Raw genomic sequence first — 25110 nt, 5'->3', positions numbered from 1 at the left:
ATGACACTCCTACATTATCACAATTCTCACGGTAAGTATTGGCAAGCACTCTCACTTCACCTCCTACCAAGACACCCACTGGCTGCTCATAGAACCAGGAGTTGGGAGATGTGTATGATTTAGGCTGATGGAGGAATAAAATACATCATCCCACAATGACAGGTGGGTTTTACCTTTACCTTTATGGGTTCTGTAAATCTCACAACAAGGCAGCTATACTAATTTTTCAGATAACTACATAAACTGGCGAGTCTGAAAATGCTAATTTTATTTTTGCACGCCCTTCCAGGGTGGATTCACCATTTTCCGAGCTTTGCTGCTGCTCCGAAATAGCTAAAAAAGGGACACTTCCCGATTCAAACATTGATTTCACGATCTAAAACCTATGAAAATGACATAATCATCATTTTGATTATAGCTTACGTTATGTACATCACACACATTTTGTTTTCACATGGTCACAACTGGCGTGTTATCCCCTTTAAAATGGACCCGGGCTTGGCTCACTAAGAAACACAGTGCTCTTTTTATCTGGGAAAATGTGTTCAATGTTAAACATATGGTAATGCATTATATGAGAGGTAGTTTCGTTTCTGGCCACCCCAAGCAGTTTCATTTTGCCTCTAAATTTCCATTTCTCCTTAAGCATGTGATCGGGCCAATGTTTACTCTTCCCTCTTCTCGTGAGCTTCAAAGGGTTTTTTATTCTAGCTAATGCACACTTTATGGGTGACCTGACCTTATATACTGTTTAAAATGAAAGAGGTTCACTCTTGGTATTCTTCACACAAATAGGCCATAGACACATAAGATACCAGTGTTCAAATTTACACCAAACAAAATAGGCCTTTCTCTTTACATGCTGTCATTTTGTATGATGAAAATAAGTCTTTTATTAATGGTACACACAATCCTGCACTTGACTTTATTTGTATGATATAAGGCGTCATTCCTCCTTTTTGTCTTTCAAATGCACAGTATTTCAAATGTATTTATTTCCTACCATATGCGCTTCTGCAGCCTTAAATCTGTCACATGTGCCTTTACACAAAGTCAGCATCTGCGGTGTCACATTTCTTTTGGAATCCATTGGAGACAGTTAACAAAATTCCAGTTCTAAATCGCAATTTTCTTCAGCTGAGTGCCTGTACATTCTGACACAATGGAGGGAGTCCCATTCCCGCTCATTCACTAGGCCATATCTCGAAATCACTGTTTTGTACTGGTTTTTATATTTCAATGGAACTCCACACTTAGCCAGCTTCACTCTCACAATGGGGCCTAGCATGGCCTTTCAATGTCTGTTGCTCTGGGGCTGTCTTTTTACCCCACTGTATCTTTGCTTCACTCATAATGGCCGGCGCGCTTCTTTTAGGAAGGCTATCTTGATTCTTGCTCTGAAATGATATAACAAAGACAAGTTGTCTTGCTCAATATCTGGCCACAGCTTGCCAGACTTTTCTCAATAGTGAACACAACATTGTACTCATTTACCTTAACATTCAGTGCTACTCCAAATGTCTTTTTGCAGAGGCCAGGAGCCGTGTGTGGTACACACCGCTTTACTTGTGGCTCGCATTAACCTGGTCTAAGTCATGGTTGATACGTCTAAGGACATCATAATGTTAAAATACCCTTTTTCTAGGGATTATGTTGGGAATACACATATACGTGTGAGCACATTTTGAACGTGCTTGAATTGTTTTTCTTCCTTTAAAGTCTTTTTCGTCCTCAGAAAACAGGTGTTCTAATTTTTCTGTCTTCCCCTCTCGCATTAGAAGCACAGACTTGCCTCTCAGGGTTTCATCTTCTGCTTGTTTCATCATGTTTCAGCTATACCCTATAGTTCATCCTCTATACCTACAAACACTTATTATCTCATACCTGTGCAAAAGCTTTCCTGAAAGCCAGGCAGGCGACTATTTTGCTCAGCAAATTACAGAAGTCAGTCAGCAGAAGCTTACTTACATATTGGTACATACATATTGGTAGCTATTTGGTACACATCTTTATTAATCTGTAACCAAGTAGTTCTGAAAGGTTTTGCTGGGCATGAGTCTCATGAAGATCCAGTGGCTTAACTTTTTAAGCCCTGCAGTAATGTTCGGTCATAATGTTAACAAGCTATACTGATAGCACTATTCTGAATTTAGCAGGGATGCGGTTGTCAATACATACTGTTTTTATTCTAGTTCCTATGTACACCATACATTTGGAAAAAAGCATGGCAAAGCCAATTGTTTTGGTGTTTACTGCTGTTCTTTACATTTTGCATTTATAGGTGCAAGGGAGTGCAAAGTTTCAAAGGAGGATGGAATAACGGGTGCAGGTGTGCAAGAGAATGAGAAGGGAAATAAAGCATGGGAGGAAGTAATTGATAGGGGTGCCATCGATGATGAGCAAGAAGGAATATGAGCGAGCAAGGGCGAGAGTGAGAGGGAAAGAAATAAAGTGAGAGTTTGAGAGGAAGGATGAGAGAGGTAGAGGGAGGGTCTAGCATGTGTAGAATGGGTGGGGTGGAGACAAAGGGGCATGGTGGGTGTATAGGGGTAGGGTGGGTGTTAGTTCTTGAGAACGAGGGTATAGTGGGTGGGGTTTGTGCGGGTGGGAGTTAGGGTGGTTGGTTGGGGGTGAAAGAGTTGGGGTTTGTGTAAATAGAGTGGGGTGGGTGGATTCGGTTAGAGAGAATGGTTGGGGTTAGAGAGAGTGAGATTGGGGTAGATGGCTTCAAATTGAGTGGGGGTAGGGTGGATGAGCTTTTGGTAGAGAGAGTGGTGGTAGGTCTGGTGACTGGGGATAGAGAGTGTTGGGTGTGGTGGGGTTAGAAAAAGTGGGGTGGGGTTGGTTTAAAGAGTGTGGAGTGGGTGAGTGGGGTTATAGATAGTGGGCTGGGAAGGGTGGGATGAGTGAGAGAACGGAGTGGGGTGGGGTGGATGGGTTTGGTTAGTGAAAGTGGGAGAGTGGGGGTGTAATCGGTTGGTGTGGGTAGAGAGTGGGGTGGGGTGAGTGGGTGTGGGTAGAGATAGTGTGAGTGGGGTGGGTGGAAAGGGGTAGAGAGAGTGGTATAGAGAGAGTGGGGGTAGTGTGGGGAGATTGGGGTAGGGAGGGTGGCCGGTGTAGAGAGAGTGGTGGTAGGTTGGGTAGCTGGGGGAAGAGGGGGCAAGGGTGGGTTGGTTGGGGAATAGAGTGGGTTTGGTGGTTGGATGACAGAATAGAGGAGATCGGGTGTTTTGGGCTAGAGAGCGGTGGTAGGTTGGGTAGTGTCAGTGAGGTAAAAGAGAAGGGTTAGGGTAGGTGGGGCTAGAGAGAGGGCAGTGTGGTTTGTTGGGGGTAGAAAGAGTGCGGCTGGGTTGGGTGGGGGTGAATAGAGTGGGTGTTGGGTGGGAGTAGAGAGAGAGATTTGGGTGGGTGTGGGTAGAGAGAGTGGGGTGTAATGGGTGGGGGTACAGAGAGTGTTGGTGGGGTGGGTGTTGAGAGACTGTGGATGGGGTAGGTGAGTTGGGATAGAGAAAGTGTGGGTATGGTAGGTGGGTGGATGTGGCACGGCTGTAGGTAGGGTGGTGGGTGGCGTCCTGTGCAGATAGTAGCAAATTATATAAAGCTGTGCAGCTCCCAGGAGCTGGGAACGGAATGTTGGGCCTGGGCCAGAATATTAGGGCTGCAACTACACAGGCCGAATCTATGAGAATGAAGCAGGGTGCTCAGGGTGCCAACCGGTACAACTAGATTCTGAACCAATACTGCCCCCATCGAAAAGTGGCCAGCCCATTTGAATTGCATACGACTGCCCCAGTCACATCATGCAGGGCACCTGGCCGCCCTCCACCAGGTGAGAGCCTCTCCGAGGCTTGTTTCAAAATCTTTGCTTGTCTTGGGCTACTTTCTTTTCTTTGTTTGTTCTAACGGCCCGTGTGCCGTGGTCCCTGTTCCCCTTCCCTCCGCTTTCCCTCTCTCTCTCTCCCCTCCTCCCGCCCGCCTCCCTGCACGCCCATCCCCCCCCCTCCTGACTGGCCTATCGTTCCTTATCCCCGGCCTCCCCAGGGCAGCCCCTGCCCGGCAGCCCCCTCACGGCTAAGGCCCCACTAGGCAAAGGGCGGCTCCCTTAGGCGGCTCATGGTTGTGTCTGCAGGTGTCCGCAGGGGACGCCTGTTGCCTGTTGTTTCCCCCTGCCCATTGGTCCAGGCCACCCTGCCTTCTTGCTCCCCCTGCAGACGCCCCCCTTCTAGGTTCTGTCCTCCTGTCTATTCATTACATCATTTCAATTCATAATATGCACTGTCTCAGTATTTAAAATCTGCTTGTGAAACCTAGGCCTTTTTCCCCCTTTCCAGGATTCTCAAACTTAGGTGTGTCCGCCTTGTATAATATGCACTGTCTCAGTATTTAAAATTGCTTGTGAGACCTAGGCCTTTTTCCCCCTTTCCAGGATTCTCAAACTTAGGTGTGTCCGCCTTGTATAATATGCACTGTCTCAGTATTTAAAATTGCTTGTGAAACCTAGGCCTTTTTCCCCCTTTCCAGGATTCTCAAACTTAGGTGTGTCCGCCTTGTATAATATGCACTGTCTCAGTATTTAAAATTGCTTGTGAAACCTAGGCCTTTTTTCCCCCTTTCCAGGATTCTCAAACTTAGGTGTGTCCACCTTGTATAATATGCACTGTCTCAGTATTTAAAATTGCTTGTGAAACCTAGGCCTTTTTTCCCCCTTTCCAGGATTCTCAAACTTAGGTGTGTCCGCCTTGTATAATATGCACTGTCTCAGTATTTAAAATTGCTTGTGAAACCTAGGCCTTTTTTCCCCCTTTCCAGGATTCTCAAACTTAGGTGTGTCCGCCTTGTATAATATGCACTGTCTCAGTATTTATAATTGCTTGTGAAACCTAGGCCTTTTTCCCCCTTTCCAGGATTCTCAAACTTAGGTGTGTCCGCCTTGTATAATATGCACTGTCTCAGTATTTAAAATTGCTTGTGAAACCTAGGCCTTTTTCCCCCTTTCCAGGATTCTCAAACTTAGGTGTGTCCGCCTTGTATAATATGCACTGTCTCAGTATTTAAAATTGCTTGTGAAACCTAGGCCTTTTTTTCCCCTTTCCAGGATTCTCACACATAACTGTCCTTGTGTTAACTCTAAGCCTGTGTGTCTTCATCGTGTCCTATTATGCAATCTGCCTACCACCCGCTCCATTAACTGCCTATTCTCTGCTACTGTCCTCCTCCTGTACCTCCACCTGTCTCCTCTCCCACCTACTCTATGGTGCTCTCTATCTCTCCCATCTTCTCCAACTGCTTCTCCATTGACTATCCTGCTCTCCTCACTAAATCTGGTAGGAAAAAGTTTAAAAAGGACATCCTGGTCTCCAACCCAGGCCTCCCTATCGCGGACACCTATACCAGTGCCTCCTCTAAGGAAACTCTCACTGACATCCTCTTTTTCGTGCCTTCACCTGACCTATGGACCCTTCATATGGTCTCTGTTCTCTCTCCTTTCTCCTCTTCTCCCATTAATGGTGGCACCCACTGGGACGTCCTCTTGGCCTCCTTCCACTCCTCTAAGGCCATCATTAATGTCTACGCTAATGGGACTGTCTTGGTCCAAGGCCCCCAGGCCAACCTTCTCCTCTTTGATAGACGCTTCCTGCGCCTCATCAACTTCCTTTCCTCTCCTTCTGCCCCCCCTCCTCTGTCCTCGGCTACCTTGCCTCTACCCTCCCTCCCTGCCCCCTCCCGTGCTCCTTCTTCTCCTCCGCAGGGCGTACCTCTGATCTGTACCTCTCCCCAGAAGTCCTTCAAAGATGGCAACCTTCTCCACATTGCCACTCTTAACTCTCGCTCTGCCGTCAAACATTCCTCTGATATCTGCCGCCTTCTTGAGGAACTGGACCTTGACATACTCGGTCTCACTGAGACATGGTTCACGGCCAGCTCTGTCACCAGCTTTGACACACTCCTACCCGATGGCTACAAGATCCTCTCCGTGCCCAGGCCCAACCGTGCTGGGGGGTGTGTGGCCCTTATCTTCCCTGAGTGGATTCCTGCCACTGCTATTCCCACGCAGACATACTCCTCTTTTGAATGTCTTATCTGCCGACTCTCCCTCTCTCCTAGCCATTCCCTTACCGTGGCTACTATCTATCGGCCACCTGGTCAATTTTCCTCCTTCCTCTCCGAGTGGGCGGACCTCTCCTCCTCACTCCTGTCTTCAACCACTCAACTCCTCTTTCTTGGAGACTTCAACATCCACCTGGATGCATCCTGTCCCCCCTCTGGACTCTTTCGCGACCTCTGCGACTCTCTCTCGCTCTCTATTCTCCCGTCTGGGCCAACCCATTCTGCTGGGCACACTCTCGATGCCCTGATCTCTTCTGACCTTCCCCTCTCTGTCCCTCCCTCCACTCCTCTCTCCTGGAGTGATCACTTTCTCCTCTCCTCCCACCTCACCCTCCCTACCCCACAGGCAAAGCAACCCTCATCACTGCCATCTTCCTTCTCGGTCATTCGACTCATGAAGCGTGTGTCAGTTGAGGCTTTCGCTGCCACCTTCTCACCCCTTCTTCCCCCCTCGGCTGACTCCCACCCTGACACAGCCCTCTCCACTCTCTACTCTGCTATATCTGATACTCTTGATATCCTTGCCCCTGCCATGAGAATCCGCCTGAAGCCCAAAGCCAAATGTAACTCCTGGTATGACTCGGATCTAGTCACCCTTAAATGCTTGTGCAGGGTGGCAGAGAGGAAATGGCGCGCTTCATGTTCATCCTCTGACAAACTGGCCTGTCGCCTGCTCCAAAGGCAATACCTGCTCTCCGTTCTCACCAAGAAGAGAGCCCTTATCCAAGCCCACATCACTGCAGCATCTAACAATTCGGCTGAACTCTTTAAAATCTGCAAGGAGCTGGCCAACCCTGCTGCAGTCTATACCTCTCCTGTCCCCTCCCAGGCCCTCTGTACGGCACTGGCCTCTCACTTCATTTCTAAAACTCAGGACATCCTGTCCTCACTCTCCTCCCACCACCTCCCCCCCTCTATTCCCTGCCCATCCTCTGGCCCTTCTGCAGCCACCCCTCCTCTCTCCTTCTCTGCCTTTCCCCTTTTTTCCGCTGATGAGGTTTTGAGACAAGTTCTATGAAAGTCTCGTCAGCCCAGGTCCACCCCTGCTCCTCCAAAACGATTAAGGGCCACATAGACTCCTTGGCTCCTGCCCTTGCTGACTTCTGCAACCACCCCTTCGCCTCTGGAGTCTTCCCATCCCCTCTCAAGCACTCCCTTGTGCATCCCCTTCTTAAGAAACCCTCTTCCGACCCGTCATGCCCAGCTAACTATCGCCCTATCTCTATCACTCCCTTCCTGGGCAAGCTCCTGGAGAAACTTGCCATCTCCCAGCTTAATCTCCATGCTGAATCTGTTGGTAGCCTTCACGACCATCAGTCTGGCTTCAGAGCTGCCAGAGGCACGGAAACTGCTCTCCTGAACATCCGTGAGGACCTGCTCTCAAACCTTGACTCAAATATTCCATGTGTTCTCATTTTACTTGACCTCTCTTCTGCCTTGGATACTGTCAACCATACCATCCTGCTCAACCGTCTCTGTGATAACCTGGGTATCACTGGTCTGGCTCTGGCTTGGCTGACCTCTTTCCTCTCTAATCGACCCTCCCAGGTCCAACTGGGGTCTTTCCTGTCTGATATCTTTTTCTCTACCTGTGGTGTCCCCCAGGGTTCTAACCTCTCCCCCTGGCTGTTTAACCAGTATCTGGCACTTCTCGCCCACCACATCGCTGCTCTCTGCCCCAACTTTCAGTGCTATGCGGATGATACCCAGCTCATTTTCAGGCTACCCTCGGCCTCCTCTTCTCCTTCCCTCATCTCTGACTGTCTCTCTGCTATCCAGGAATGGTGTGCCGCCAACGACCTCTGCCTTAATGCCAGTAAGACTGAGATTCTACTCATCGGCACACCCACTCCCTCCTTCCCTGCAGCTCTCTGGCCGGCCTCTCTTGGCCCTCCTCCTGTTCCTACCTGCAAGGCAAAAAACCTCGGGGTCATCTTCGACTCCACACTCTCCTTCTCTCCTCACATTTCTGACGTTTCTAAGAAGTCACACTACCAGCTGCACCTCCTCAGAGGTATCCTTCCTTTCCTCTCCTTCCCCCAGAAGCTCACTGTCTCCAGAGCCCTGGTTGTCTCGAAGCTGGACTACTGTAAAAGCCTCTATCTAAATCTGCCTGCCTCTACTCTCCTTCCTCTGCAACTTATCCAGAACAGGACTGCGAGACTTGTTCTTGGCCTCAAGCCCAGGGACCGTATCTCTCCAGGACTGAAAGCGCTACACTGGCTCCATGTGGCTGCGAGGATTAAGTTCAAAACCCTCTGCATTGTCCACAAGGCCTTCTGGGCCTGGGGCCAAAATACCTTCAACTCTCCCTTCCTAAATATCTTCCTTCTCGAGCACTTCGCTCTTCCGCCTCCAACTCCCTCAGGGTCAGCCGCTTCTCCAAGCAACGAGTTGGGGGGAGATCTCTCTCCGCAGCAGGGGCCTCCCTCTGGAACAGCCTTCCTGCCTCCCTGAAACTTGAGGAGAACCATCTCTGGTTCCGGAAGCACCTCAAAACCTTCCTCTTTGCTTCTGCTTTCTCTCCCCCTCTCCCCTGCTAAACCACTGATACTGTACTGAATCAGCAACTGGGCCACTCACTAACCTTGGTCCTTGGCCCAGCCACTCTCCCCTGCACTTTTGCCTTCCTTGCTACCCCTGCACTGCGGGACTGTCTCTGTATCCCTACAGCCCCCTCCCAGCACTTGTTCTGCACTTATCTTGCACTTGCCACTAGCTGGCCCTCTTTCATTACTAACCCTGTATTGCACTTTCCCCTCTCCCTTCCCCCTTGCACTTTTCCCGCCCCCCCCACCCATGCACTTGCGCGGTCTGAATGACACCTGGCCTAGTAGGATCGTTGTCTGTCTCCCCTTGTTCCCCCCTCCCTGCCTCGTCGCGCCTTGAAACACTTGTGTATAGGCGCGTTACAAATGCCATATCATATCATATCATATAAGGGGGGAGACGTGCTGGAGATGAACCGTGTTCTGAGATAAGAGTAGCAGGAGGTGATACCAATAAATTCAACTGCAAGTTCGAGGAAGCTATTTGTGTCTGGTATAATGAGAAGGCCAATGTATTACCGAGCAGGGAGGACCTCGTCATCCACACTCAACTCCTGATTAGGTTCTGTTGTGGGTATGCACATCACAAGATGTTCCACACTGCGGCAACCAATAATGGAAGTTTATTAGTGCAACAAAGTACCTGAAGTATAACGCACCAATCAAATTACAGTGGTGTATGATGAATACACATTAGGTCACTTCTGAGGGGGTGTCTTTAGATAAAGTGTGACCAATGGGAAAATGAACTACATGAGATGTTTAGATTTTTTGTAGAGGTATTGACCAATTTGGATTGTGGGATTAAGTTACGAAGCTAATATGCTTATTTGATGTTAAGTATAACGTTTTGTTTTCAGTTCCACAGGACTGACAGCAACTCCCGGGTGTATTTGCATATAAAAAGTTTATCTTGCAAAGGGTGCACTGATTATTTGACCCTCTTGGGTTTGTTTTTATTAATCAGGTTTTGGGTCTGTGCCTTCAAATTTGGTGACCCTGACATGATTCCAGATCCTCCATGAGAATGGGGGATTCCCTGAGGTGCATCCTGGATTGTGACAACCATCTACAGTGACACCACCCGAAGGATTTGCAGGTGCTGTGTTGTCAGAAGGCCTCCCTGTTCCTTGGATTAGGGCACTGCACCCAGTTATGCAGGCAATTAGAGGGGGAAACCACATCGGAAGAACTTGCAAGAACACATAGAATGTAAGTACACTCTTGCAGGTGAAAACAAGTCAAGGTGTTAAGATTGTGATGAATGTGTTAGAGTGTGAGGAGAAAAGATCACTGGGTGACATAACATGAGGTTTATTGCGAGGAAAGATTAAATCATTAGTAATATAGTAGGGATACAGGAGAAGAATTGAAATGGGATATCTCCTCTGATAAGAGGAGAGACAGTGCTATAGTGGAAGTGGAAGTTCCATATATAGAGGACCTGGGGGATCTCTCCGTCTAGCAGAAGGGGAGTTAGGTGAATTGATTTCCCTTGTCTCAAGAGCAAGGAGACAGAGGAAGAGTCTACACCATTGTATAAATAGTTGTGTTTTCATTAATAATATTTGTAATAAATTGTGTTTATAGAATTCTGTTGGTGTGGGGCGTTAAGTACCCAGTTATGGAGATATGGCCATGGCGTTGTGAGTACATGAGTAGAAGTGTCGGGAAACGGGCAGGGCTGCAACGAGGGGTGAAAATGGAGGGTGTGCATGATAGTGGGAGGGTTTTGGAAATGCTGTTGGACTGGTGATTGGTAAAATTTTGGGTTTAGGGTAAGACAGATTATGAAACTACAGAAAAGAGGGGTGAATATTTGTGCAACATTTGGGATCCAACCCTGTGAATATTTTTGCAACAATTGGGATCTAACCCAGTGAATTGGACATTTGGGATTCAACCCATTTATTCTTTTTCCTTATTTAGGTTTCCCTTGTCAGGTAAAGTTATGGACACATAGGGATTCTCTGGGGAAATTATATCAGTGCCCTCTACTGAAGATTTAGCCACCAAGGTTGGTGCCCACGAATTGGCTGCCGGCTTCTTGTACTGCCAGGACACCCCAGTAATAATTTTAGGTAGAGACCTCCTGAGTAAATTAAACAGAGGAAGATGTGGTTTGCTCAACACCAGGAATATACCATGCTAGGGTTGCAGTGATAACTCATTCGATATATGCCCCTACATCCTGATTTGTTTTTCTATGAAGTTATGGTATTGTTAGCATGTGTACCAGGAATAAAGGACAAACCGTTGAGAGTGCCAAGGAATTTTTGTTTAGGCCAGCAGTCCCACAGGACCATGCCCCAGGCACCATCATTACACTAGCTTTAGAAGCAATGATCACAGAAATCTGTTTACATAAAAGTAAAGCCAGGTACAGTTTTACCTAAAGTACAACAGTACCCCTTGTCACGAGAGGCGGGTGTGAGATTCAGCCATCAGAATACCCATGCAACACAGCAATATATCCGGTGAAAAAAGCAAAGGGGTCTAGCGGGGGATGATACAGGATGTTCGCCCTCTGAATAATATTGCAGAAGCAGAATTCCCTGTGGTAACCAATCCCATGACATTTCTTTTCAATAACCCCTCTGAGGCGACATCTTTTATGGTCATCGGTCTGAAAAACACATTCTTCTCCATTCCATTACACCCAAACTCCCAATATCTCACAAACTTAACTTACTGTGGGCAGAGATTCCCATACACAAGCCTACCTCAAGGGTACTGTGAGTCCCCAAATATTTCGGACAGGGTGATACAAATGGATGTAGGCAATATATAAGAGCAGAGCACAATCATCAGTATGTAGATGATCTGCTGCTCGTAGCTTCACAGAAGAGCAGTGTAGGAGTGATTCACTGACACTTTAACTTTGCAGAAAAAGGATACAAAGTAGATAAGCACACGATGCAATATTGTCAGAAGGTGGTAGTGTACCTAGGACAAATAATATCATCAGCAGGAAGGAGAGTTGCACCTAAAAGGGCAACAGTTGTGAGAACACACTGCAGCTAACCTCAGTGAAAGAACTGCAGCAATTCTTAAAGGGATAGTCCAGTAAAAAAATGCATTTAAAAAATAGATAGGCAACATAAAAAAAAATAGTAGCCCTTTTTTTTTTTAAACTTCCTATGTACGGGGGGCCCGAGAGCCCCAAATGGGAAAGCAGATTTAGGCAGAAACACTGCAGCATTGAGCCCGAGAGACCCAAATGGGAAATCAGCTGTAGGCAGAAACACTGCGGCATGTAAACACAACCGCGTTGTGTTTCTGCCTGCCTTGGCTTTCACTTTGGGTCTCGGTGCTGAGGGAGCACCGAAGACCCAAAGTGATAGCCACAGCAGGCAGAAACACAACGCGGTTGTGTTTGAAAACTTTGAGGTTTTTCTTTCCGAGTTTCTCAGGCCCCTCTGGGCCGGAGGAGCCTGAGAAACTTGGAAAGAAAAACCGCAGTGTTTTCAAACACAATGTTTTATTTATGTTTGCGGTCGCTTCAAAAGCTGCGGTTTTATTTCTAAGTTTTTCTTTCTTTTTAAAGCTGCGGTTTTATTTCTAAGTTTTCCGGGCTCCTCCAGCCCGGAAAACGTAGAAAAAAACTGCAGCTAGTGCTTATTTTTTTCTTAAAATAAATAGCACTTACCGAGATTCAGCTGCAGCTTTCCTGCTCTGGTCTCCGGTCCCCGTCCTCTGCGTACAGCACCAATGAAGGAAAAGCCACCCAGCGGTAGATTTTGTTTACTACAGCTGGCTGGCTTTTCCTTCATTAGTGCCGCAAAAGCCAGCACAGGCGGGCATCCATTTCTGGATGCGCCCATGTGCTTGCTTTTGCGAATTTTGAGCTTGAATAGCTCAAAATTTTACATAGGAAGTTTAAAAAAAAAAGTATTTTTTTTTAATGTTGCCTATCTATTTTTTAAATACATTTTTTTACTGGACTATCCCTTTAAGATTATGCAATTTCTTTAGGATGTGGATCTTTGATTACTCCAGCTACATAAAGCCCTTGTTGGAGGGATTAATAGAAGCATAGAAATTAAAGGGAATGATTACCTGTACAGGAGAAATGATCACATGTTTTCAGGAGATAACAAATTTGATCAGCAAGGCACAAGTGTTAGCAACACCACATTATGATAAAACATTGTTTCTTTTCTCACATTCTAATCATCACGTCATGATGGCTGTTCTCACACACCAAACATCTATTGGCCACAAGCTCATAGCTTACTAAAGTGGGTTCTTCAATCCAGTAATGCAGGGATACTTCCCCTGTGAGCAGGCTCTAGCAGCAGCAAGTTTGCAATACAGAAATCCTCCACAATAACAATTGGTTCCCCAGTGACATTATATGTGGAACGCACAGTTTTTGCCATTCTAGAGAGGTCCAAATCAACCATCACTACACGGAGTGCATCTGAGACAGAGGCACACGGATAAAGCAGTAGTGAGATTAGTAGACAAACAGTATGAGGTTGTGGTAAAAAGGGATCTCCCACACATTACTCTCTATTTATAGCATTAAAAGAAGTGTTGGAGATGTAGAAAGCTACTTGTATTATCATCTATTCTGATCCAGCATATGACATATCCATTGTACATTCAGGGTTATGCAGACTGTGCAGAAGTGGGTTCTGGAAATATAACGGGCCCCCGTTCGGCATGGAGCATTGTTAAGGAGACTGAGGCTTTAAATCACCCCTCTGTGGTCACTGTGAACAAATGCACAGCACATTCTCATAACACAAATCTAATTGCTCATGATGATGATGCCCCAGACAAGGCAGCAAAACAAGCAGCATATTTGAAAGAACATGATGACCCAGCATAGCATTTCAGGAATCACAGGTTTCAGTGACTTATAATGCAGGTCCCCTTGCTCAAATTATTGAATTACAGGGACAAGCACCTCAACAAGAGACGGATTTGTGGATCAAAAGAGAATGTTCCATTTCACCGACAGACTTCATTTAGAGAGAAAACATTACAGGTAAAGAAGTAAGGCCTCAGGAATTGCTCATAGTTGCTCTTGAGCAACTGCATTATCCTATGCATACTTCAAAGCAGTATATTGCTGCCGACTCTGGGAAGGACTTTTTTGTCCCCAATCTCCAAGAGCATGTGGACAACTTTGGAGCAAACTGTACCACTTGCCACCTTTATAGCACAGGTGCCATGCCCTACTGGCCCATTACGGGAACTCCATATCGACAATGTCAACATGTTCAACAGGTGCAGCAACTACCATTATTTAATTGTTGTTTGCCCATCCTCCCATTGGATTGAAGCAGGACCCTGTAACCATCCTGATGTCAAGTCAGCAGCTACATTTCGAGTAGGCCAGGTATTTTCCCGATGTGGAATATATGATGTCCTTAAATCTGACAATTGGACATACTTTTTTAATGACTTATTCAAAGAAATCACATCCCTATTCGGGATTAAGAACAAATCATGCTCAATTTACCACCCCAAACTAACGGCTTTGTGGAGCATTTAAATGGGTTGTTAAAGCAAAAATGGTCTAAATTATGGCATATACTAAGGATGAAGTGGACGTACTGTCTCCCTTTGACTCTATTTAGCCTCAGGAACCAGCCAGGAAAGGACCATCATTTGTCTCTGCATGAAATAGTGACAGGGAGAAGGCTGCACATCACTCACACCTGCACACACTGCACCAGATGCACACATGGCAGCAGATGTTTTGGGGAGGAGTTTCAGGGCCACCTTAGGGAGTTAATCAAATATATAAAGATTATATCTCAAGAGATTGCACCAAGAAGAGAACAGCCAGCTGCACCCGACCCGGCCAGCCCAACATCTCTGTCCCAGCCACAACTATTTCCTGGAGACACGGTCTTCATCAGATTGTTTGTACGAAATTGGAATGAGAGGAGGTACCAAGGACCATACAAAGTAGTGTACATGATTCTCCATGCAGTAAAAGTAGAAGAACTGCACATTTGGATACACCTCTCTGACATACGCAAAGACACCAGCACAGGTCCTCCACCCGAGGACACATAAGAGGATCAACTTTAAAAGATGAGTTGGTTCATTTTCCATTGACATTTTTACAGGCAATATGTCCTTGTAGACATAAAGGCATTGGGCCTCATTACATGTCTGCTGGTATCCTGCTGATAAATCTGGTGGGATACCAGCAGGCGGTAATACTGTTACCGCCACTTGGTCTTATGGAATTACCAGGAGATTACAAGTTGTGGTCAGTGCTTGAATTCCTCATTCAATGGAGTCCTACATTGAGTCCTACAGGCCAGCGACACACAACCGCGCTGACTCTGATGACAAGTCCAAGGGTGTTTCTTTTTAATTTACAGTCTATTTGGGTGCAACATTAGGGGATTCATTTAGGATTCTCAGGGCTTGGGGTTTTATTTAGAGCTAGAGTCATCCCTCTCTTGCTCAACTTTTCTAGCTCTCTGTTTTCTTTCTAATACTGGTGCTGGTAGCCATAATACAATTGCAAACTGACCCTCTAGGGATCTTCTAACTTTCCCTCTCCTGTCCCCGCTTAGTAGTCTCAAGGAAGAGAGAATGGTGCCTTATTTCCCTCTTTGTCATGCTCACTCCTTTCACACCTTCTCGTACCTGGCCATTTGCTATACCGGGCTCTTAAAGGGATGGTCATGTAAAATGTTTTATTTAAAAAATAGATAGGCCACATAAAAAAAAATATACTAGCATCCTCCGTTTTAAAACTTCCTATGTAAAATTTTGAGCTATTCAAGCTCAAAATTCGAAAAAGCAAGCACAGGGGCGCCGCCATTTTGTGAAATGGAGGCCCTCCTGTGCTGGCTTTTGCTTTTGCGGCACTAATGAAGGAAAAGCCAGCCAGCTGTAGTAAACAAAGTCTACCGCTGGGTGGCTTTCCCTTCATTAGTGCCGGGACTCGGAGGACGCGGACCGGAGACCAGAGCAGGAAAGCTGCAGCTGAATCTCGGTAAGTGCTATTTATTTTTTTTACAATAAATAAGCACTAGCTGCGGATTTTTTTTGTAAGTTTTCCAGGCTGGAGGAGCCCGGAAAACTTAGAAATAAAACCGCAGCTTTAAAAACATTGTATTTATGTTTGCGGTCGCTTTTGAAGCGACCGCAAACATAAATACAACGTTATTGTGTTGGAAAACGCTATGGTTTTTCGTTCCAAGTTTCTCAGGCTCCTCCGGCTCGGAGGAGCCTGAGAAACTTGGAAAGAAAAACCGCAGCGTTTTCCAACACAACCGCGTGTGTTTCTGCCTGCTGTGGCTATCACTTTGGGTCTCCGGTGCTCCCAGGGAGCACCAGAGACCCAAAGTGAAAGCCACAGCAGGCAGAAACACACGCGGTTATGTTTACATGCCGCGTAGTGTTTCTACCTGCAGCTGATTTCCCATTTGGGGCTCTCGGGCTCCCCGTAGGGAGCCCGAGGGCCCCAAATGGGAAATGCTAAATGCTGCATTGTCTGCCTAAATCTGCTTTCCCATTTGGGGCTCTCGGGCTCCCCGTGGGGAGCCCGAGAGCCCCAAATGGGAAAGCAGATTCAGGCAGACACAACGCGGTTGTTTTCCGCAATGCCGCGTTGTGTCTGCCTGAATCTGCTTTTCCATTTGGGGCTCTCGGGCTCCAAGTGGGGAGCCCGAGAGCCCCAAATGGTAAAGCAGATTCAGGCAGACACAACGCGGTTGTGTTGGAAAACGCTGCGGTTTTAAAACCGCAGCGTTTTCCAACACAATAACGTTGTATTTATGTTTGCGGTCGCTTCAAAAGCGACCGCAAACATAAATACAACGTTTTTAAAGCTGCGGTTTTATTTCTAAGTTTTCCGGGCTCCTCCAGCCCAGAAAACTTAGAAAAAAAAACGCAGCTAGTGCTTATTTTTTGTAAAAAAAATAAATAGCACTTACCGAGATTCAGCTGCAGCTTTCCTGCTCTGGTCTCCGGTCCGCGTCCTCCGAGTCCCGGCACTAATGAAAGGAAAGCCACCCAGCGGTAGACTTTGTTTACTACAGCTGGCTGGCTTTTCCTTCATTAGTGCCGCAAAAGCAAAAGCCAGCACAGGAGGGCCTCCATTTCACAAAATGGCGGCGCCCCTGTGCTTGCTTTTTCGAATTTTGAGCTTGAATAGCTCAAAATTTTACATAGGAAGTTTTAAAACGGAGGATGCTACTATTTTTTTTTTATGTGGCCTATCTATTTTTTAAATAAAATTTTTTACTATACCATCCCTTTAAGTTGTTCTCCTCCCACCATGTCACTGTCCATCCAACCTCTCACTCCACCTTTCCACCTCCAGCCTTCTATCTTACTCCTTTTCCTACTCTTGTTCTTACTAGAATTTGTACCTCCAACTACTCCTCTGTCTCTGTTAATGTCTCTTCCTTCCTTCCTTCTTCTCCCTCTATAATAATAGCTACTCCTGTTTCCCCACTCACTGTCATTCTACCCACTCTCTGTCAACTACTTCTCCTATTCTGCTGCTACCAATCCCACCTTACTACTGTCTTTCTGTCTCTGGAGTCCTATGGATATCGTGCCATGCTCACCTCTCTTGCTAGCCCCTGTTCAGACCCCCAGTGACACCCAGGGATATGATGTTCTGCATCCCTCTCTACTACCCGCTACCACTCTACCACTTATATCCTTCACTCACTACTCCCACTGCCTACTTACTTCCAATTACCACCACCATGTCTACCGCTACCACTACTCCACTCTGCCACTACCTATACTCTATCTCTAATACTCACACACTCCTTCTCTCACAGACATTCTCCGCAAACCCCTTCCTTAATAGTAACCTCCACTCTCCATTTGTTCTCACTTCACTGATGTCTCGGGCACCCTCCACTTCCACCTGTCCACACTCAACTAACCCACATTTACACACTCACACACATCCTTAAATCCCTTACCCCTTCCCAAGATTGGGCACTTACCCTATCCAATTACTCATCTGGCTCACAGAGGAGTGACCTGGGAAGGCAATAGGAGGGCTTAAAGGGGCTAATGGACCCCACCCCTTTTACTGCATTTCTTGCATGGAGCCTATACTGGCTTTGTAAGACCCAGAAGTCTTGCTGGAGTGTTTTCTCACTTTTTAAAGAAAGTCGCTGTGGGTTTAGTGGGTTTATTTTATGTTCCCCTTTGGTGACCAGTGTTGTACCAGTCACCACTTCCCTTTCTGCAGTGCACCCAGGCCATGTCCTGGGTCTGCCGTTGTTACTGTGCACGTCCTATACTGCGGCATAGTGGGAGCCAATGCAGCATGGCTGCAGCATTCCTCTCATTCCTGCTGAGGTGTGGCTTCGCTGGTGTTCTCCGACTCAAGGGGCACCACCATTGCAGGTAAGAAAGGGAAGGAACAGGGTCCCCAGGCATACACACCAGCACCATGCTCCGGGGGAGATTCCCTCCCTCCCTTGTCAGGGCTGGTTCACCAGCCCTGTCACACTGGTTATATTTTGCTACTGCCACCTTGTCCTATGATGTCGCTCTAAGAAATTACCCAAACAAGCAATGATGATGTCTGTGTCCCTTACAACAGGTAAAATTTCACCAGTCAGAAAACACGTGTACACACGGACCAAGAAGTGGAAGTGTGAAATAGAGCACAAGATGGTAAGAAGCCAATGCCCAGTTGGTACCCCAGGGACACTGTCACACCCTCCTCCTGACCCTGAGAATTATGTTATGCATTGGGTAGATCTTGCATGGGTGGGATGTTGTTTTATGATGCGTACGCCAGAAGAATATGCACAGATGTGGGAAAGCTACATCACATGTGTCAGGTGTGGGTGCCCAAGGATGATGATTATAGAATGAGGGAAGAAGGGTAAGTTAATTACTTAACTAAATTGGGGAGTGTTGGGATGCAAGTGCAGCCTCCTAATCGTTGAAAAGGTTCAGGCTGTGCATAATATATTAGTAGGCCTCAAGTGTAAGTATTGTTGATGCAGCAATTTGCACACATGTCATTTGTAGTTAGCTTTGACATACATTAGAATCATCAAAAAGCCTTACAGAAATACCAAAATGCAATGAAGTTGTGGATATTGAGGGTAGAGCCAGGGTGATGAGTAGCAATTTGTATATTTAGCAATAATTACTTATTTATTGCATTAAGGAATATGCGAACAGATAGTTGAAATAGGGTGCCATCAAGAAAGTGAGTCAGAGACGGATTGCCGTGAACATGACGGCTGTGTGCTGAGTTAGGGAAAGTCCCGCCCTGTTGGATTTAAGGCCTGGTTGTAATCCATGCCTTTTTAGTAGTAGTAGAAGCAGGCCCATTTTAAGATATGGCTTTGTCCATTTTTAATTTGAAGAAATCCATTTCTCTCCCAGTGAATGTTCAGAATCCAAGGTCGCTGGAAGATACAATGCGCAGATAGTGGCTAATTGTGTCAGGTTGTGCAGCTAACAGGAGCTGGGAACAGAATGTTGGGCCCGGGCCTGAAGATTAGGGCTGCAGCTGCACAGGCTGAATCTATCAGAATGAAGCAGAGTGTTCAGGGTGCCAAATGGTGCAACTAGACTCCGGAGCAATGCTGCCCCCATCGAAAAGCAGATGGCCCATTTGAATTTCAGGCGACTGCACAAATGTGATAAATACATTTGCAAAATTGAAGCCTGAAGAATGGTGACCCAATCACCTCATACATGGGCACCTGGGTTCCCAGGGAGATAAGGGAGATGTACTGTGTTCTGGGACAGGAGTAGCAGGAAGTGATGCCCATATATGTAACTGCAAGTACGAGGGAGCTATTTGTGCATGCCACAGTGTCTTGCATAATGAGAAAAGCATTGTATTACCGAGCAGGGATAACCTTGTCATTCACACTCACTCCTGATTGGGTCCTGTTGCGGATATGCACATCAGGAGATGGTCTACAGTGCCTTAACCAATAAGTAAAGTTTAGTAGTGCAACAAAGAACCCGCGTATGATGCGCCAATCAAATTACATTGCTGTACGATGAATACTCAATAGGTCATTTATGAGGGGTTTTCTTTATATAAAGTGTGACCAATATGGTAATGAATCACAGGGATGTCCTGATTTTTTTCTATAGGTATTAACTAGTGGGGAATGCAGGATTATGATATGAAACTAATATGCTTAGCTTACTATGCTAATTGCGGTTTCCACTATAAAAGATGCAACCTTAAATAGAAGAGCCAAGTTCTTAGTTTTTTGTTCAGTTCCACGGGACTGACGGAAACTCCCGGCCATATTTCATGCAATAAACTTGTTTTTTTCTCGCAAAGGGTGCACTGCTTATTTGACCTTCTTGAATTTGTTTTTATCGATCAGGTTTTGGGTCTGTGCTTACAAATTCTGCTGATTGAAACCAATATTGTTAGGGAGCTCCTCAATGAGTAGTACAGCAGCATAGGAGTTTGAAAGAAGAAGCTTTAGTGAGTTGGCATTTTCACCATGTGGCATTGACAGTTTCTATGCCAACCAGATATTACTAGTTCAGAACCCCCTTTCCTCTCGCTCCTCTGTAACAATGGTTTGGGCAATTTTGTGTTGCAAGCGCGACAAAGATTTTCCAAAACCAAAAATGAGGATTTCTTTTAGACAATGGGAGATGAATAAATGAGCTGCAAAATTTGATTCATGAGGCAATTATAATAGACATAAAGCAGAAAGTGGAAGTTCCTATTGCTGCATATTGTCATGCAGTTTCTGAATATTATTGTTGAAGAAGTCTTCTAAATGATCACATGGCTATTTGAAGATTCAATGCTTGATGCCACAGTTAGCTTTACATTTGATGCCTGTGAACTCAGACGTTTCTCCAACAATTGATGGCCTTTCCCCCACTATCCAGAAGCTGCTTTGCAGTTTAATGCTGATTGCTTAGTGGTCAGTCACTGTGAAAATGGGTAAGGGCCAAGAACGTTATGATTTGATGAGAACCTTTGATCTAGAGTTTATCCGAGATAATTTGTTGAAGAACTAACCAGAGAAGGCATTTCTAACTCTGACATGTATCAGTGCCTTCGCACTTGGTGCAACAAACCAGAAAATGAAAATCACCAATAAGAATTAAATGTGCTGAATTTAGAAAGAGGTCAGTTATAATTTCTGTCAGTTTTCAAATGGAGGAATCCGTTGAGTGGTAGATATTAAATGTATCAAAATAAAATGTGCTTGATGTCCAGCACTCTGCTTAGAGTAGCTTAATTGTCCCGCATGGTGAGCTATCAAGCACTGGAATGACTTGAACTTATTTGAAATTCACAGCAACCTCCCCATCCCAGACCGAATCAGTGAACAGTGAAGATCCTTTGATTAAGTGGTATGCGGTCGGAGAAGACTCAGGCTGAGTAAACTTGAAGCCATGCATCTTTGATGCAGACTAGATCAGGTCTAGGTTCATGGCTGTGTAGGAAGCTTTATAGCAGCAGGCAAAATCAAATACTGATCTTAACAAAGTAGAATTATGTTCCTGCCTGTTATGTTTTCCGCTCCCCAATAGTAATTGGTTCACAAGATTACTTTCCATAAGTTACCTGTAACGCCCTGCCTGAATGACTATATCAGTGGAAACAAAGGAAAGATTGATTATTTATCCTGCAAACAATGCAGAGATTGCAAGTGTTTTTTTTTTTATTTATCACATTCCCATGTTACCCTTACTTTGCAGGGTGCCGGTTATCACTGACACATCAGTTAAAACCATAATTGTTAGGAAATAAGATAAATAGAGGTTAAAACCTTTGATTTGGCAGCTACTATAAAGCTCCTTAGCACTTGTTGTGTGAGATAAATAGTTTGTAGAATATTTTATTTTGTAAAAAATAGTTTGTTTTAATTTTTCCATTGCACATCTTATGTCATAGGAGGTCTATCTTCTTTTGGTGGTGTTCTTTAATTGCTGAGTGACCAGACCCTCTGAAGATAGCAGGCCTTCTAGCACTCTGTCATGTACATATGGCTTGGATGAGTTAATCAGTAGGGAAGAATTATGTGCTTATTCTGGATGTGGGCGCCAATAGCCATTTTAGATGGTTTAACGACTCACACTTTCAGGACCGTAAACACAAGTGTTAAGAGACCTGTGGTGATGCATGATGCCAGGCAACGCTTAACTGCTAGAGTCAAAGTTTTGATCCTGTTTGTCGGCCAAACTCCCTAATTCAGCTCAAAAGGTGGCTCGCGATATTTAAGAGATATTTAATTTTGGGATTTGAATTAGGATATGAAGCCAAAAGGGCTTGTTTGGGGTTGCCTTATGCTGCCTTATGCTGCCAATTGTGTTACTATATTTGATGTGAAAAACGTTCCTTGTTTCGCACAGTGTTGTTGGAATTTCACACAGAGTATGTGTAGGTCTTGTGTTTACACCATTCACAAAACAAGGGTGATCCTTTGACTCAGCGGGTTGTCCATTTAGTTTATTCAGTGACTCGCTGCCCCAGATTGAAATATCCCTCCACCAACAGTGCTCACTCATCCTGCTGCATCCAGCAAGGGGTGGGGCTTACCGCATTAAAGTTGTTATGACGCCATTGCATCATCTGTGGACGTCAGCATAGAAATGACTCGTCATACCCTCACAGTGGGACACAGGGTGTCAGGGTGGGTGCAATGCAATCACACAATTTTGTAGGGAAACATTCTGCCACTTGGCATCCCATCGGAAATGGGAGTCTCAGACTTCGTGGGCTCCTGCTCTGTCAGTATCGCCAGGTTGACTATAATGAATATTTAATTTGATCTGTATCAATTTGATTTGTTTTTAATTTGTATTGCGCTATAGCTCCAGGGCAACTATCCACTAACCAACAGGAACCAAACAGCGTAGAAGAACAAGGCATGTGTAAATGAAAAAAGTACAGTTTTTAATTTCTTACGAAACTCTGGTTGTTCATTGACCACACTAATATCTTCTACTAAAACTTTGTTGCCAAATACCAAATTAATTTTCCCAAGGCTTTGACTCTCCTTATGCTGAGGATGAATATGAGGTGTTTCTTGGCAGAAGGTAGTGAACGACCAGAACATTACAATTTAATCTTAGTTCTGTAGATAGAAAGGGGCTGGCCCATGAAGGGCCTTAAAAACCGGAGTCAACACTTTAAACTTGACTCTGGTAGCGACAATGAGCCGATGTCATTTCTTTAAAACAGGATCTATATGAGCATGAGAGGGGCGTTGGTAACTCTACGTGTTGCTGTGTTCATTGATGACTTGGAATCGTCTGGGAACATATTCAGGAGCTACAAGGAAAGGGGCATTGCAATGATCTAGCTTGCAGCCAATCAATACTCTTACAATTGTGACACAGTCCCTTTCTGATAAAAACATTCTGATCTGTCTAAGCAGCATAAGATGGAAACTCGAGAATGATACAATTGCTTTAGCATGTGTTAACATTGTTATAGAACATTCAATATGTAGACCAAAAGATCTTGCAGAGTTTTGTAAAGAGAAGCTCCGAGGACCAATGAAATATGTTGATTTAGGTTTGGTAACAGATTACATTCATACATTGTTTGGCAAAATTATTTTCAGATGGCACCTCATCGATAGGAAAACAGAAAAACTATTGCTGCATTTCCATAAAATTGAAAACACAGTGAACGAAACCACCAACTTAAATTGCAGGTGTAACATCAATTGTTGGCCTTAAGAAAAAAAACAAAGATTGCTCAAACTAATAAAATGACACAATCTGTATCACATCAGTAAAACCTCAAAAGACTTCCAATTTCAGTGCATGAGGGAACACAGCAAAATCAAAAAGGGGCAGAAAGATTGTGTGGATCCTGAGTCATTTTAGTAGTATGACCCATACAGTATTATCAACAGCCACCACTCCATTGTCCATGTGTACGAGTTTTCAAAATCTCATATCTGTCTCTTTTGGTCACCATGCCAGCTGATTGAGGGTCATGGATGATCAAAATATAGCACCACTTCAGTAGCAGCATCCAAATCGGTGTGACACTGGGTCAAGACCATTTTGTATTGATTTTTTCAACTGTTGCCGACCGCAGTAGTACGCAATACATTTTGTTTTGCTCCTGTGCACTTTATTGACTCATTTGGATTACTTTTATTACTGATTTTTGGGTCTTATCCTAAAAGGGGACTGCTCATGATTGGATAATGTTATTCCTTAGTAACCAATAATCAAAGATTAGATGAGGCCAATACATGTCTAAAGCAGACCTTGTCCCACGAGCAGTGATTATCAAACATTTCAAGTTTGTGTTCAACATCTACAGGGGCAGTACTCAATTAAGAGTCCACCTGGTTTTGAGACATGAGACCCACTATTTTAAAATGTTGTATTGTATTTTCTCAATCTCCCTACTTTTACACTCATACCTTTACAATTCATCCAGAACAGAACCACAAGACTTATCCTTGGCCTCAATCCCAGGGACATCATCTCTCCGGCACCGAAATGCCTCCACTGGCATCCCGTGGCTGCAAGGATCAAGTACAAGACCCTCTGCATAGGGCACATTGTTTTCTGGAGCCGGGCCCATGCTACTTACAACACACTCCCTCTAGAACACTCTGCTCATCCTCCTCCAACTCTCTGAGAGTGATACGTTTTTCCAAGCAGAGACTTGGGGATAGGTCCTTATCCTCTGCAGGGGCCACCCCCTGGAACCCTCTCCTTACCTCTCTCCGTCTCGAGCCAGATCTCCTTAAATTCTGGAAACTCCTCAAGACCTTCCTCTTCTCTGCCTTCTCTCTACCTCCCCCGTGCTAACCTCTGCTTTTTACCTGCTACCACCTCCTTCTGCTCAACTGGCTGACTGGTTGCCCGGCTCACCTCAGAATCTTACAGGTCCCAGGCACCCACACCAGTCCCTGAACGTCGCTCCAGGCCCCCGCACTGCTTGCAGCACTACGCACTTCCCTAAGAGATAACCCTCTGCACTTAACCCAGCCCTTGCGGAAACAGGCGAAATTCCCTTCGCCCATCACTCGCACCATCTGTCTGGCATTTACACATTCTGAAGGCACCTTACCCAGTAAATTAGTTGTCTGTCTGTTCCTTTGTCTCCCCCTGTCACCCTCCTCCCCTTGCATTGGGCACCTGAAACACTTGTATTAGTGGCACATTATAAATGCACAATAACCTGCTCATATCCCCTCCTATCGTAACTGCATTATTGCCAGTTTGTTGTTTGTCCGTTTGTTATGCTTGTACCCCCGTCTCCTCCCCGCCCACACTGCTGCCCCCAACTACCTGGTAACACACTTGAATTAGCTGAAATGTTGTTAGGCCTAGTATGCTTATTATTTTTGTATACCATTCTGAAATTTCCAAGGCCTTATGAATGATTGTATCCCATGTTCCCTTCCCGTCTTGGAGTGCTTTGAAGCACTGGTTTTGTGCATAAGCACTTTATAAATAAACAATATAATACAATCGCTGAATGATTTTTTCAATTTTTCCAGAGCATGGT

At 45.4% G+C, this 25110-nt stretch overlaps 1 long non-coding RNA gene across 2 annotated transcripts in view; it reads left to right on the top strand.

Annotated features, from left to right (window-relative positions):
* LOC138481330 (uncharacterized) overlaps positions 1 to 25110 on the top strand; it is a 321223-nt gene that overhangs the window by 282281 nt on the left and 13832 nt on the right. For both annotated transcript variants that reach the window (XR_011274224.1, XR_011274223.1), the window contains exon 3: positions 9625 to 9869. This is a non-coding gene — a long non-coding RNA (uncharacterized lncRNA). The remainder of the gene's footprint in view (positions 1 to 9624; positions 9870 to 25110) is intronic.

This window comes from Ambystoma mexicanum, chromosome 5p, assembly GCF_040938575.1.
Source record: "Ambystoma mexicanum isolate Mex_15411 chromosome 5p, UKY_AmexF1_1, whole genome shotgun sequence".
NCBI classification, from domain to species: Eukaryota; Metazoa; Chordata; class Amphibia; order Caudata; family Ambystomatidae; genus Ambystoma; species Ambystoma mexicanum.
The sequence above is the reverse complement of the archived record's forward strand: the minus strand, read 5'-3'. Positions and strand labels throughout refer to the sequence as shown.